General features: G+C 39.9%; 1 protein-coding gene across 1 annotated transcript in view; it reads right to left on the bottom strand.

Annotated features, from left to right (window-relative positions):
• The window catches only part of LOC127466549 (uncharacterized), a 48,944-nt gene that overhangs the window by 22,649 nt on the left and 9,912 nt on the right, over positions 1-16,383 (bottom strand). Inside the window, exon 6 of the mRNA XM_051777437.1 lies at positions 14,495-14,603. The gene's annotated coding sequence lies outside the window, so the exon portion shown is untranslated. The remainder of the gene's footprint in view (positions 1-14,494; positions 14,604-16,383) is intronic.

The raw sequence follows: 16,383 nt of genomic DNA, 5'->3' as shown, positions 1-16,383 counted from the left end.
ATGGTCAGTATTCCCTGGTGAATTCTCCAGTGTGTGCAGTTAGCATCTTCAGGAATTATCTCTCACAGTGTTCATTTTAACTTAAATAGGGTAATATCAAATTGTCTGCTCCCTGAGTTTTTCTTTCCAAATTCCAGCAGTTGGCCATATAAATAATTTCTCTCCAATCAGCAGAGTCTCTCCTCTGTAACTCTTATTCTAATCTTATTTTCATAACTCGTTACTTCTCTGACTTTCAATTAACACTTCATTTATGTTCTTTACTTAGACACTGTAGGTGTAGCCTTTTGAAATTCTTCCCTAATGTGATTTTAGTGCTGTCACTCCAATTAGGGGCATGGTAATGACTAACCTCTGCTCTTGTACCTCTGTTGCTATGTTGCATAATGACTTCTCAGAAGTTCTGAATTAATGCAGGTCAGTTGATAATTTCGGGCTACAGGCAATATGATGCCTGGAAAAAAAAATCCATTTGTAATCTGAAAGATCTTATGGGAGTGTTGCATAACTTGAGGAACATAATAGCTCATTAGCTAAAAGTCTGTAGTGTGAGGACGGGTAAACATGATTAGTATCACTGGGGAAAAAAAAAAAAGGCTTTATTTCTTAAGTGCTCTTCTCACAATACAGCATAGCTCTAGGTACTGGTGGAGGTTGCAAGGAAATGCTTCTGCTCTGGAGTCCTGTTTCCGGAGTCCTGTCACTTACCAGTGCTCATCCTACATGTTGGCACAGCACAACCTCTGCTCTGAGTTTCCTTGCTGGATGTGACAGGTGTGGTGCTGCTTTAGGAATTCTTGCTGTGCTGTTTGCTCCGCTCTGTCCTGCTGTAGCCTGTGTGCCATCCAGCAGCTGTCAACAGGCAAGGAAGAAAAAGTAAATCCCATGATTTCCTTAGCAAGTAGTTTTTAGGGAGGTTGATGGAAGAAAACACAGCAGCTAATATGTATAAATTTTGAGTGGTTTTTCTGTGTAGAAGATAAGATTTTTTTTTTCCCACCCTGCTAACAAGATATTATTATTTTTTTTAGCTCATTATGTAATGAGAATTCAAGATGAGATCATGATAGCAAGACCACAGCAGTTATCAGGGAGTGTCCTGCAGCACAGAGTAGCTGGCATGGTAGAGAGGGTTGTTATGAAATTGTTTTTAAAAATAATTCTGGAATCCTGCCCCTCTTTCTGCTTATTTTAAGGTTCCTATGCAATGTGTTGAATGTCTATGTCCTGAATTATGCTGCTAGTGGATCCTCCCAGCTGGTCTGTCCAGTAACTGTTGACTAGTAGGATCGTGTTTCCGTGTTAAAACTTTAAAAATAATTTAATGATAGCTATGTTTAGTGACATCATTTTAGCACCCATATGACTAGACTCTCCCTTGCACTCTGCCTGAGACCATACAACAGCTGCGTTGTACCCATATATGTCCCCTCACTTCAAGCACTGTCAGATTTTTAAAAAGAGGGATTACTGCATCTCCCCCAGCTGTACAGGCTCTAAATTCACTACACAGATGCCTGAGCCCTCTTCAGTCTTTAAAAATCTTTGAAGAAAAAGTGTTAGGATTTTCCTAAAGGAAAGGCTGTACTGGTTCTTTTTAATAACTTCATGCCTTTTTTGGGTGAAAAACGTGAATTTAGAGACAGAAAATTTCTTCTTAAAATACCGTATTGCCTTTATTGTCAGGGCAATAGTAACAGATTTATTCTATTAATGAAGAATAGTGTTATTGAAATAATAGTTGAAAATACTGATCTTCCCATTAGAAAGCTTTTGCACAGAGAACCTCTGTTGTTCAGGGACAGTTACTTCTGGGAAACCTCCTATCACCTGTCTTCCCTACCTACCTGCCCTTCTATTTTCATACTGCTGCGATTTGATATCACTTGGCACGTTAACAATTTTGTTTACAGTAAGATAAAATGCACCATGGTTACTTGCCATAGTTTGCTCTGTGCTGCATTGCTGACAATTCAGAGTAAGTTGGCTGGTGTCACTGACAGATGCTGAGCTGTGAACAGAACTTGGTTGCCTTTTTCTGTCGGTCAGTTTGGGTACAAAGCTGTCACTGTTGTGGCCCTCAAGTCTACTCAGCAAAGATGTCTGAGCAAAGTCCACTCAAGGCCACGCATGGATTTAGCTGCCCCTGCTGTCTCTCCTTTTGAAGTCCAGGTTGCAGAGTGATGGATTCAGTAGGTAAACCTGGCTGTGCTGTCAGTTTCACTCTGGAGAGGGTGATTCTTTTAAAAATCTGATTTACATTACAGGCATTCTTGAAAAACCTGTCCTGAGGTCTCTGGTGGCGGGAGATAAAATCGAGAGAAGAGGCAATAATGCAACCTGTGTAATTGATCCTCAGAACTGTGGTCTGTGTCCTCAGAGGGATGAGCAGCTGCCAGGCCTCTGGGAAGGCTGTGTGGTCTGCCACAGCTGGCTGCTGGCTACTATTCCCATCTTGTTATAAAATTCATTCTGGTTAATAATAAATTCAGTTTAAAACTATCTACATAAAACAGCCTGACATGGCTTGTCAGCTACAGTATCTTGTCAGGAAGCCAAAAGATGATTTTACTCCTAGTTTTCTCAGTCTTCTTTTGTAATACTAGGCAAATTGCTTCCATGTCCACTCAAAACAAATCCTTTGTTGGTCCTACTTGTTAGACAGACAACTGGCTTTGGGAAGAGGCTGTATTTCAGGGTGTGCTTGTACGATGTCCAGATGGTCCATGGCTGAGACAAGAAACTCTATGGATGAGCCCCTGTGCTACATGTCACTGTTACAGTGCAAAATGAACCAGCGTGTCCTTGGATGATGAGTCCCCTGCTCCCTCTGTAACCTGCAGTGGATTTGGGAAGTGGCTTAGTAAAACCAGTTTTCACAGAAGAAATCGGACGTCCATGGAAGAGAGAGAGTGAAATGAGAGGGACAAGAAGATTGATGCTGTCGCCCAAGTTGAGATGATGAAACATGGTAAAAGAGATGTGGGATGTAGGGTAGAGGCTGGTTTGAGAGTAAAAGCACAATGGTTGCAACTGGCGTACCATGAGATGGCAAATCTGTGAAGTGGCTCAGGTAAGGGTCCAGAATGCTTTGCCTGTCCTCTGTAGCCATGGAAAGCTCAAGTACAATTATCTGGGCTGAGTCTGCAGGTCTTAGGGATCCTCATGCATGGGGCCCTTGCACTCAACTCAGTTCGTGACTGACCACAAACTCAGAAGGGATTTCCCCTCCTGCTGGAATTGAACACTTCCTGCCTTGGTCCCAAGCCCCACGGGAGAAAATTGGGAAGCAGATAATTAATCAGTTTCTCCTCTTCATTACTGATTTGTAAGGGTAAAGAAATTCAACTGCAGCTGGAGTTGGGATATTGCAGAAATGATGCTATTGAAAAAAAACAAACAGACCAATATGTTTTTCAGTTCTTTTAAAAAATTAAGGAGTCAAGACAAGAGTGCAGAAGATATTTTAATAGTATCAACATTTTATTTCCCATCTACCTTCTTATGTTCTTTCTCCTCCATTGAAAGTAAAATGTTGGGAACTGAGAGAGTCCAGTGAAAATCATTAGTGAGATAGTGCCATTTGCCTTATTAGGAAAGTGGTTGTAGCTGACTGATAGAAAGTGCTGTGAAAGGGACAGTCAGTGACATGGATGGAAGGGAAGTACAGATGAACAAGATTAACATTATTAAATTGCCAGACAAAACGAAATCTAAGATATGTCATATACCAGAAGGTACAGTAGGGAGATGAGGATTTAGTCACATTTATTAACTTTTCCCTAATCAAATCACTGAATTGCATACCATGAATTTTTAAGGCAATGTTTCCAAAGGTAGGGGGAAAACCAGGTACTTCTAATGCACTGCATAATAGTGATATAGGGCATCAGAGTTAGCATAAAGCACTGAATAAGAGAAGACTGACATGAGTCCAAACAAACTGAAGCAGGCATTTGAGTTCCATAAATCAAATGGGCACTGCAGGCGCTTACCTGCATTTGTGAATTCTGGTCCGTGACCGACACCAAATGGGTCATTTGACACAATTACGAAAATCATGTGCTTTAGTTACTCCACTCACTCACCTGATTTGCCTGTGCAACTACAGCTACCTTGCCAGCTGGCTGACCTGCAAGTCTAGGTAAGTAACACCCAGAGCAGAAACTCTGAACGTGGCAACAAGTGTGAAAATGAGCAAAGGACAGAGCTTCTGCAGCTGCACTATCCAAGCAAGCATTGCTTCAGAGCTTTAGTGGTTCACCTAGTCACTTCCTCCCTCATATTTGGCGACAGGTTACTTCATGAAATAGGATACTAGAGATTGCTTACATATCCAAAAGCAACATCAATCTCTTGCAACTGGTTTTGCTGTTTCAAAAAGCATGTTCACATACACGGTCTTGAAAGAAGGTGGGAGTGAAGCCAACGTAGAATTAACCACACTGAATAACTTACACATTTTCAATGAAGTCTTTCATGTATTCTCTGCTTTTCAAAAGTGAACAAGGGCCAAAACCAGCCACATCACTTGGATTTGCTATAATGAACTCCTGCTTCTCTGCAGTCTGAATCTAAGCCACTATCCTACACTTACCACATCATAGGAAACCACTAACCCTAACCATGAGACCAGTACATTCATGTCTCAACAATATGTTCGTTACACTCACATTAATAAATGAATATAATGTTACAATGCCTGTGCCATTAAACAACACCTGTTCCATACAATGGAAACAAGGCACTCCGTGATTAAATATATTATCTTCTTCACAAAGAACTGCACAACTGTTTGGCTAGAGCTGTGAAGCAAATGGTGTATTTACATATGAAAAGAAATTTGTGTACATTTGATGAATGACAGAATAATTGCTATATATGGCAAGGAAAAGGGAAGTAGAATATTCTGTATATTCATTACTGCTATTGGAAGTAAGTTGGAAAGACCTTGATATAGCTGGGAATCTTGACCACTGCAGCTAGGCAAAACCTACACAGGCTGCTGGCAGCATCACAAGAGTAAGTTTTAATCCTATAAATCTTATCAGGAAAAGGTCCAGTACAACATGTTCAAAATGGGTTTTGTCCACTTGAATTTCAAAGGTCTCAAATGTGGATCTTCCACCATTGAACTTAGAAGCCTGATCTGGATTTTAATAAATTCCTGACAATGATAATTTTTTTCCTTTTCATTCAGTGAGTATTCTTCTTTTCTCTTGGTTTCATTCATGTTAGTCTCACTATACCTTTTAAACCACTCACAATTGTGGGTCTTGGCCCTAGCTAAGCAACCTCTGCCCAAACCTCCATGAAAGCAGTGGAGGAAAGGTTTAAAGGGGGTAGAGCAACCCAGGCAACAAGCTGCATGGCAACAAGGATAGAAAAGGGGATGTGATCAAAGAGTTATAGACAAGATACTTAGGTAAAGGCAAGGAAAAATGGTAGTTTTCTACTTCAGCCACCTCTGCTACACACACGTGTGTGCACATGCACAGACTGTGGAGAAGAGACTTTTCATTGCAAATTTCCCTTGGAGCTGCTGCTGTCAGCAGTTATCTGCAGTTAAAAACTAGACAAAAAAGTAGAGATGCTGCCCTTCCTGCAGTCCAAATCTTACTGACCTTGTAGGAGGAGGAAGATGGCAGCTTTGGTGCAATACAGTCACTGAAAGGGTGAGAAACAGCAGGCGAAGAGAAGGATCCTGGATGGGTGGGGAAGAAGAGTAGATTCTTGATTTGGGGATATCCATGTTTAGAGGTGTGGATCTGATTTGCAGAAATGCTAAACCCTCAAGGCAGAAGCATATTCAGCAAATATAGAGTGCTCTCAAGTACTAAGAATTGTAGCTGGCATCTCAAACTGCTCACACAAATTAGCTTACAGTATAGACAAATTTGACTTTTTTCTCACTGAAGCACTTCTTTTTCTGCATCTGAAAAATGGTGGTAACGACGTAACATTTTTAGTAAATGCACTCAGTTTTATCTAAAGAAAATAAAAATGAAGGGGAAACAGAGCAAACATACTGTAAAAGGCCAGATAAAAGCTCAAGAAAAAGTCTCTCTGTTTGTAGGGTTTGAATGACATACAGCAAATAACACCTGAGATCTCATGCTGAATGAGTAAGATAAATGTAAGTATGTCCATTCAGTGGAATAAGGAAAGGTTCTAGTAGAAGAATTTCTGACCATGTTTTATATTATGTACTCACCCATAGGTATGAGATGTAACTGAATGGGACCACAGGAACTGAGCTTGGGGAGGATGAGGGGGGGCTTAATTAAGAGGCAGAGAAAAACCTTAATCCTGTTGCTTAATTTACCCATGTTCAAGGGTCTGATTTTGTGAGTCTAATCACTCTTTTCACAGTTTTCTTCTCCAGTGCAGTTCATGGGTATGGAAAACAAAGAAAGCACTTTCTGAAAGACAGCTGGCACAGCTGGTTCCTCAGAACACATGACCACAAACCAAACCTCGTACTGTAAGCCTACATTAATCTTTGCTTTGGCTTGCTTAGACTAGTGGTCCCTCAAAATGTGACGGTGTGTACTAACCTTTTCTTCTGTAAACAATTTTCTCACAGCTGATTTTTGTGTCTGGACAGTGTACTGCAAGCTGCATAAGTATCAAGCTCCTTGTGGTTCATAAGCATACCTAAGAAATAGAGATTGCCTGGTAAAGCTTTTTAGGCTGGCAATCAGGGATCTCTGTAATGAGATCTTGCACAATGTTTGCTCACTCTTAGATCAGAACATTCCTTGCCAAACCCTCAACCTTTAAGTAGGAATAGGACATATTGCCCCTTCCAAGAAGACATGGATAGGATGGTGCAACTCTTCTGACATAGGCAAAGGCAAGGAGGCCTAAAAGAAGTAGGTCCTCTCATCTAAGAAGATGTGTAACCACGATTTTCTTCTTCTTACTGACTCCTGCCAGCAGGTTTGTGCGTTTGTGTTTTGGAACATACTGCATAGCAACCATGTGTGGGCAAGCAAGAAGAGCTACAACTCCTAGTGCTTTCATACCTGGTGAATAGAACTGCAGCTCATAATGATGTTATTTGATCTGTTTTCAATCATTCCTCACTTTATTTAGAAACAAAATACAGTTTCTCACAGTAACAATGATAACTCTGATATTTAAAAACACAGCATTTTATTAAAACTAGAAACTGTAGATACACCAAACAAATGTCCTAAATAAGAGAAGGGAAGGGTAAAGGAGTGTGGTTGGAATAGCTGGAATAAAAGGAGTAGCGACTTCAGTAAGCATTTATGTTATTTTTTTCCTGGTGTTTCATTTCTATCCCCATTTATCTTTTCAAAGTTATTGACATTTGATAAAGCCAGTAGTGGCACAAAAGAGAAGGGCAGATACTCTTCCTTCTTAGATTATCCCCAAATTCTGATTGTCACATAGTTTGTTGCAGTAAATGACCTTAAGAATAAAAGAGGATAAAAGAAAGGAGGTTTTGAAATGAAAAATTTTACAAATTAAAAGTAGAAAAGAAAGTAATTTTTCAAATTGCCAAATGATAAGTTGGTCCAACTGTATTTTTTAAAAGTGCCTCAGGTCTGTTTTTGAGCAATCAAGGTTTAGTTTATGGTCATGTGTTAAGTAATGTTGTATTGTATTGAGATTAGTATCAGACTCAGTATATGTGTATTAAACTCCTATTCTCATTTGTGATTGTTTGTCATTGTCAAGAATATCTCAAAAGAAGGAAATATTCAGTAATTGATTTAACTTTAAATCCACTGCCAGAAAAAGTTACCGGGATAATACAATTTCTCCTGCAAATGTTATTCTTCTTTTCTGTCCTCAGTTAAACAAACTTTGTGGCCCTAGTGAAGATATGTGGCCTTATTCAGTGGAGAAAGGTTTGGGTATTTTGTTTAAAAGAGAGGACATTGTGTTTATTTCCCTAGATCAATGCAGAGATGCAATATCACAAAGTAAGCAAACTCTCGTAATGTTCTGGCATCTTTGGCCAGTTTTGCCTTGAGCACAAAGTTATTAGTAGATGATGAAGTAACTCTGTTAGTAAACAAATGAACAGAAAGGATGTTAGCACTAAGATGAGCCAAGGAGGCCAGCTAGAGGACAGAAAAGGCACTTTTGTCCCTCCTCTACTTAGGCCAGTCAAAACCGAAATCCCAAGGTTTACGTGGTGTAATATCAGATATGTTCAATTCATAGTGTGGTCATAGCTCAGTAAGACAGCAGATGTTATGACAGGCAGCCTTCAGCTGAGGTTGTCAGAAATTTATGTGGCATCAAAGCACCCCTATCTCACCAGATGTCCTACTCTCTGAGCCAGATAGGCACCTACAAGCTGGCTCCCTGGCTGGCTTTTTCTCTGAGGCCCCAAGCAAAAGACAAAGCTGATTAGCTTGAGATCCAAACAGAATGCAGTACTAAGCACTACTGATAAATTAAACTCATTTACATTCTGCTCATAAAGATTCTTCCTTGAAAAGAAAAAGTTTCAGATGTGTTGTCTGCTCCAGACATGTTGCATATTCTCTCCATTGCCCCAGTTTAGGTTTTTAGTTGAAGAAGAGATATGTAGCTGGAAAAAGCTTGATCTAGACTTTGAATTACAGTGCATAATTTTGCTTTCTCAAGTAATAAAGACTGGCCACACCAAATTTGGAGTGGAAACAACAGGGAGTTTCAACCCCTTGCAAAACTTACCCAGCAACAGCCCACTTACAAGGCTGGCAGAAGGGAACACAGAGGATGACTGCTATAGAGCAGAATGCAAGTGCCCATCATTTGTAGAAAGATATGTGTCTTATGGGGCATTGCCATCTACTGTATTTTTCAGCCCTTCTTCCCCACCAGTTTTTACTTGAAAAAGCAGAAGGCTATTGACATAATCTTTTCCATTAGACGGGTGTTGTTTCTTTTCCCTTCCCGTGTTTCTCAAGGTTGTTTAAAATAGATTCTAGCGATTTTAACAAACATGAGAGATGTCATATTGAAAACCCTGACAATGTAGTCCTCCATTAGTTTCATTTATGCAATGATGACAAGATTGTTGTACACTGGCTGCAGCCAGCCGACCTTCTGAACAAGTCAAAGGCGTGTTCTGTACATATGAAAGTAATTCGGGGGCTTTTGTTTATTTCCTTTTGAACTGTCTTCCAAAGCTGCTAATGATGGCACTATTTGCATTACCCTGATACCACAAGCATGTCTTGGTAGGGTGTATGTTGTGTCACAAATACATAAAAATTTCTATAGGCCCACAGGTACTTATACACAGATAGGTACTGTTGTATTCATATGGTTCCTGGTGATGTGGTGATTCTTCTAGTGGGCACAGTGGTAAGATAATTGCTTAGAAATTGATGTTCAGTTCCAGTAAGTGACAGTCTATCTCTTTAAGCACGGTAAGTAAACAGCTTTGAAAGATTTCTGTCCACATTTTTAAAAAAAATCATCTCTTAGGTTTTTCAACTATGGAATTAAAAATCTTGACTGTTTTAATGTCAGTTTTAAAAGGGCTAGGAAAGCTCCAAATAGTGTGTGCAGTAAATCTGTGCCATGGCAGAAACAATCAGAAGAGTAAAGAGTAATGATTAAACATTTAATCAGAAGCATTATACTTTGTTGTGTTCTCACTGTAGCTGCAGGAAAAGATGCTGTAACAGATCTTTAAATAGAAAACCTGAGGCTAAATTCTACTTCATCCATCAAAAGCAGCTGCTAGGAGATGACCTAATTTTAGTGGCTTATCAATTCCTTAGTGCTTGTTGGTTGATGTAACTTTGATCCTCTGATGCTAGATGACTTTTGTGCTGAATATAGCTGGAATTTAATGTGAATCTTTTGGATGGCTGCCCAGCCAAGCTGCATAATCCAAACAAAGGGAGCGAGCAGTACATGATTCAAGCTACTCACGTGTACAATAATACAAATATATGTATCCTGATTCCTTTGGGCAATCAGCTCCATGTCACCAAGCACATATTTCAAATACAATGTCCTTGTGGGGTTTTTTTGTCTGTTTTTTTTTTTGGTTTGTTTTGTTTCTGTTTCTGTTTTTGTGGGGTTTTTTTTTTTCCCCAAACAATGATCTGCTTTTCACTGGAAAAATAACACAAGATGCAGTGAGACTCAGCTGCTGCCAAGAAATAATGATAGAGTCAATAATTGCAGGACGTTTTTAATGAATGTTTTCCAAGCAAATCATTGCCATTTCAAAGGGCTGTTATTTCTATTTATGTAGAGATTAGCCTACACGTTATCAAGGAGATGGAATGGTTCTATGTTTTTTTTTTATCATTAGTTTTTGTAGCATTTTTAAGGGATTTTTTTTTTTTTTAACAGCAGAAAATGTCTTTGTCTCTCTTTCTAGCTACTCTTTATCTGGACTTGCTTTCCTTTTCCTTTCTCTCCTTCTCTTTTTGGCTCTTCACTAAAACCATCTGTGACACACATGCAAGTTGATGGGTGCGTGAGCAATGCTTCACACATATTTAGTTGCCCTACTTGGCATTATTTGCTAGTCATTAAACATTATGCAGAAGTTTTTCACGTCCCATTTTTTTTTATTCTCTTAGAAAATTAAGGTAGGAATAAGAGTGTGATCAGGCTATTGCATGGATTTTTTTTTTTCCATTTTTTTTTTATTTCTTGGAGAGACTGTGTCTAGAGTTTAGACTGGGGAGGATTTAAACTGGAGGATTAGACTGGAAGGATTTCTGGGTTTTCTTCCTGGCACTGACAATCATGCATTGTGTGAGCTTGAGCCAGTCACTTAGGGCCTGTTTTTCACACTCCAGTTGAAATAAATGGAAACTGCATGTGCTCAGCACCTCTGCAAACCAGGTCATTTATCTCTCCTCCTTTTATTTATGCACTGATAAATATAACAACCTTTGCCTTTGCATATGCAAACTGGATAGGAGGATACAAATATGGGCAGTTGAACATGCAAATCCCTCATTCTCATGCACAGCCATTTCATACAACCAGGGATTTCTACATTTGCAGGCCTTGGTTCTTTTTGGAAAAAATGAACCATAAATAACAAAATCTATACAGACTTGTCAGAGAGGCGCTGCTGAAATCAATATATTTGTGCAGCCTCTTTTCTACAGTTTCACTTATGTCAAAAAAACTATTAGCTACTATGATAATCATTTTAGCCTACTTTATTACTGGATTAAACCATGTTGTCAGTGTGCAAGTGCCTTGGGCATTGCATGCTAATTGTAGGTTATCATGCAAGACTCAGTATTAACTGTTTGACACACTTTTGGATTCTTGGGTGGGCTTCATCATCCCTTCATGGCACCTGCATTTCTTCAGTGACTAAGGGTGTCCAAAATGGTTAGCCAGCAACTCAAGATTTCCCCAGCTAAATGCCTGTAGTGCCTCAATATGCCTTCTGGACATACAGAAAGGGCTGGATCCGGTATGAAAAGCAGGAGAAAGTTTGTGGTAAGCAGTCAGGTTGACATCCATTTTCACTCTGCCTACCTCTGCTTAAAAAAAAAAAAAAGTAATAAGGACAAACTTCTTCAGTGGAAATGAAGTGCTACTCTTCCTGATATAAAAATGTCAGTGACTCCTGGCTTCTGGCTTCTGTGTCCTGCTTGTGCAGGAACTCAATGGAAGTCAGAAGTCCTGAGGTCTCTCTTGCAGTTACAAGATACTATCTACCAGCTTCAGTTGCTGTTCTGATGCTTCAAAATGATTCAGTTTTGGAGAACATAACACTTAAGAAAAAAAAAATTAATTATTTTCCTTAGCTCTGCTGTGGGGGAAAAAAAATAAATGTTTATGTTTTGCCCAAGGTCTTCCAAAAAGACCAGAGCATAATAAGGACATCCTGCCTGGGGCTTCAAACCTGGATTCACCTTATTGGGATAATCCTCCTGTCTATGCCCCCTTTTTTCCTACTTTCCCTAGGACCTCACCATGTCCCCTTTATCATGGGACTGACAAGCTGACAACTGCAATGCAGAAGGATGACCCTACATGCTAGAGGAGGCCTTTATCCCCAGGCCACTCTGCTTTCATGTCTGCAGTGCATTCACCATTCATGGGCTGGGGAAGTGCTTGCCTTTTCCTTGCAGGACATACACACCTCTAGTGATGGCATAGGAGGATACACGGTGTGTGTGCAACCTCAGCTGCATTTCAGGCTGCAGGAATTGCCCTGGCCAGAAGACTGGCCACTCTTGTGGCAGAAAAAAGAGCTGAATGCACAGCTTTTGTGTTATTGCCCCAGCCTTCCCAGTATGCCAGTCAGCTTCCCAAACTGAACCCGATAATTACAGTGGTGTGTGTAACCATGAGCTTACAGGGAATCTTGAAACTGGACTAGCTTAAACCTTTACGATCCAATTTTGTCCTCATTGGACTGCACAGATTATTAACTTCAGTGGAAATAATCTTAGATGCTCTAAAAGTGTCAGAGAACAAATGGCTGCTGCCCCTAGAAAGGAGCGATGTATTTTGAGAATGGGGCTTGCAGCCAGGCATTCCAGACTCCTTGTGCTGGCCTTAGGCAGACTCTGTATTCTTGCTGCCTTGTTGTCCCCTTGCAGCACAGGTGGAATTGTTTTGCCTTCCTTCCTTGTGGTGTGTGTGAAGATTAATTAAATCACCTGAATATTATGAGTATTAAAGTTACTCTTATTTCATACAAACATCAAGAGCCTCTTGATTCTAATCACTGCCCTGCCTTCTGATATTTCAGTTAAAAATTCACATTGGTAGGATGTTTTCTGCTGCGCTTACGCCTCTGTATTTCATTGAGGGTTTACTGATCCTCATTACTAATTAAGAAAGCTCCTACTTTATGTGATATTCTAAAGATTAATTTCATACTTCATGGTAGTGAGTCGATGTTGCAAAATGCCAGGCTTTACAACTGTCAGGACTGTATAAGTGGTTAGGGCTAAGAGCAAAAGTGCCCTGCTTGCAAGATGAACTGCTAAGCAGCATCACCAACTGGCCCAGTTGCCTGGTTTACAGAGGAAGCCAGCTGAGGCAAGGATGGGCTGGGAACCCAGATGCATCTCATTGACCTGGATGTGGCAGCTGTACCCTACTACCTGTGCTTAACCCACATTCTGGATATCTCTGGATGTGGTTTAACCTAATTGCTGAATATCCCTGTGCATTTTTCAACTCTCTCTCCATGTTAGTGAATACAATGTAAATGAGGCTACAGTGCTTTATATTACCTGTGTGAAAGCAAGCTTTTAGATCCATCAGTGCCATAACATAGTTACAAGATCAGATGCGATTCAAAAATGTGAAATGACCCTGAAATGTTTTCTGGAGGCCAACTTGTTCTTCCAGCATGCTTGAACTTCTACTTTTCAGCAGTGTGAAAGCCAGTTTAGACATGAATTACTTGTTATAGAGGCATCATCACTGAGTGTTACTAAATGATCACAAATGAGCAGATAGCAATTCGAAAGCACTCCGATTCTGAAATGTTTATTTAATGGAGCCAGTATCCTAACTAATGTCTGCTACAGGTCAAGTGAAAAAATGTGGATGCAAAATCAGATATAACAAAAGTACATACCAAATTCTACCCTGCTTTCTGATTTTTATGCTTATTTTCATTTTATCCTTGAAACACCATGTATAAAAGCTCATCTTTAAAAACAGGCTTTGCACCACTGTCATTGTTGTGGTCTGCTAAAACTGAAACCTGAGTTTTCCTTGTCCAAAATGCTACTGTTTGTTCCTGCAGTCAGACATCTGTGCATGGAACAACAGCATAAAATACCAGTTTGCCTTTCAGCAAGTGGACAGAAACTCTTGGGCATTTTTTGGCACCTTCTGAGGAAAAGATCTCATATATTCAAGAACAGTCTGGATGCAATCCTGTGTAATGCACTCTGGGATGGCCCTGCTTGAGCAGAGAGGTTGGACAAGATAACCCACCGTGTTCCCTTCCCACCTCACCCATTCTGTGCTGTGTGGTTAAAGCACCAAACATTGACCACAAGTATGCAGTTCCTTTGCTGGTAGTCCCTAAAGATCCACCTGTCTAACCAGACTTTTGGAAAACAATTTGAGTTAAAAAAATGTGTTTGTTAGTCAAAAATTGGACTCCAAAAAGCACCTGATCTTGACATTCTGCAACATGTAAAACCCATGGGACTGGACACGCAGTGTCAGTGGTGATCTTACTTCATAGAAACTTTAGAAGCAAACTACTCCATGTCTTTTGCTGTAAATGGTGTTACAGTCACCATCAGCACTGGTTTTGGGCAAAAGCCTAGAAGCCTGTGGTTCTTTCTTGGGCAATAAGGTAAGACCAATGAGGGGCAACTGTGAACTGCAAGTGCCAGCAGGGCTCTGGAGGCACCTGACCGAGGGTGTGAGACATCTGGACAAGCATGTCCAAGTTTTGCCTCAGTTTGTTATTGGGAATAGCTCTGCATGGCTTTTACATCATCACACGTGATGGTGAGCCCAGGTCTTCTGTATCACTGGCAGGCTTTCTTACCTTTTTCTGATGTTTCAATCCACAAAAGAAACTGGGACTGAAGAAACAGCAAATCTGCTACAGCCAGTGTGACTCAGACAACTATGAATTTCTCTGCTGTTCTGGTGATCTGCTGTGTAAAAAAAAAAAAAAAAAGATAAAAATTAACAGCATTTCAATTATGAGGGTTGTAACAAGAGTTAGTTACCAGGTCTAGGTTTTCAAAAGGAATTTCTGTAGTTTGTTTTGGTGTGGTTTTGTTTTGTTTTGTTTTGTTTTTTCTTGCTGCTTGAGAAAATTCATGAAACAGACTTATGTTATTTAAGAATGCTCAGTGTCTTTTTTGGAAGGAAGACCCAGACTGTGCTACATTACCATCAATGGAAATGAGAGTTTGGAGCCTAATTCGTTTGCAGCAGGGGAGATTAGAGCATATTGTGAATATGATTTCAGTATATGTACTGAGTTTCCCAAGGGTATCTCATCAACAACAACTTCAAAAGTTACTTTTATGCCACTTCCACTCAGCTGACAAGAACACTTGACATTTTGAGAAGGTTTAGAATAGAAAACATTAGCAGTTCGTGTTGATCATGTAACTCATTGGCAAAAACACTACTGTTTAAATATCATGTTCAGTCATCGCTGGATTGCAATCTAATGAGCGTAAAAGATGAGTACCTCTCAAAAGTGACTTGTTTTGTAACTTTTACAGTTACAAACTTGCAAAATGAAGAACCTGGACGTTTACTTCCCCTCAAATACCATTTCCGGGGACAGCATCCTTTTGTGCCTTGGAAAAGCATCTAATGAGCTGTAAACAAATAGTCAAGGTTCTGTACTTTCTGCTCGGTGAAATCTCAGTAGGAAATCTTCATTATTATGAACAGAATGAGTAATCTCGCTGATGGTGTAGTGACCACATATGTTCTGGCTTGTCTTTGAACACCTCCAGTTTTATGGATATATTTAGCTGCTATCAATGAGTAGTGTTCCAGGTAAATCCTCCGGTAAAAGGAAATGTGATGTCCTCTTTCTTCCCACTGACATAATTCCTGCTTGACTTTTCCTCTAATTGAACCAACTAGTGTTTAGAATTCACTTTGGCATGGACCAGGGAGTGGGATTGCTGATGTCTTTAACTTGCTTGTTTACTTAACTTCCCGGTACATAATCAGTTGTATGAAAATGACCTCCCCCTAAATATATCTCAGTGGCTATGTTATATTATACTAATGACTGCAACACGCAGAAAGCCAAAACAAGCACTTTGCCAGTATCAACAGAAATTATGAAAACACAGTTTGCAACAATGTATGAATTATTGCTGCCAGCTTGCAGTTCCCAAGTTAACCCTTGATGAAGTTATAAATTGCAACAATGAATGCTGTTTCTATCTTGGGTCACACTGTGGGCCAATTTCTGCTGTCATAAGTGGAGACTAAAGCCATTACAGTTGGATAGTTCTGTTCCTGTCCAACCAAACTCAGAGTTATCCTTCCAACAGTTTGATGGTGTGAGATGGACAAAGGCACACATGGTAATTCCTGTAGTATGGTTTCAGCCAGTTCAGGTACAGAGGTGGAGGATAACTCAGTGACTCAGTTTGGAAGTTAATGTGCAGTTCAGAGCTTTGTTCACTAACAGGGAGGTAAAGGAAATCTAATTTCAAGCTCCATTGGAAATTGAGGGGAAGCAAACAATATTCGAGAGACAGCAAGGAAAACTAGGATAAGGAAGGAATAGGATAAAAATTAATGAGAGATATAAGGGTGGGTGGGGAGAAATGGAATTGTTTATCTGAATCCTCCCTAAATGTCTTTGGAGACTTCATTCCAGACCATCCTAGTTTTAGCTTTTTAAAAACAAATCCTCTCTCTTACTTTAAATAGGGGTATGCTAGAATTAGA

This window comes from Manacus candei, unplaced genomic scaffold, assembly GCF_025592945.1.
Source record: "Manacus candei isolate 608988 ecotype Guabito, Panama unplaced genomic scaffold, ASM2559294v1 h1tg000010l, whole genome shotgun sequence".
Taxonomy (NCBI): Eukaryota; Metazoa; Chordata; class Aves; order Passeriformes; family Pipridae; genus Manacus; species Manacus candei.
The sequence above is the reverse complement of the archived record's forward strand: the minus strand, read 5'-3'. Positions and strand labels throughout refer to the sequence as shown.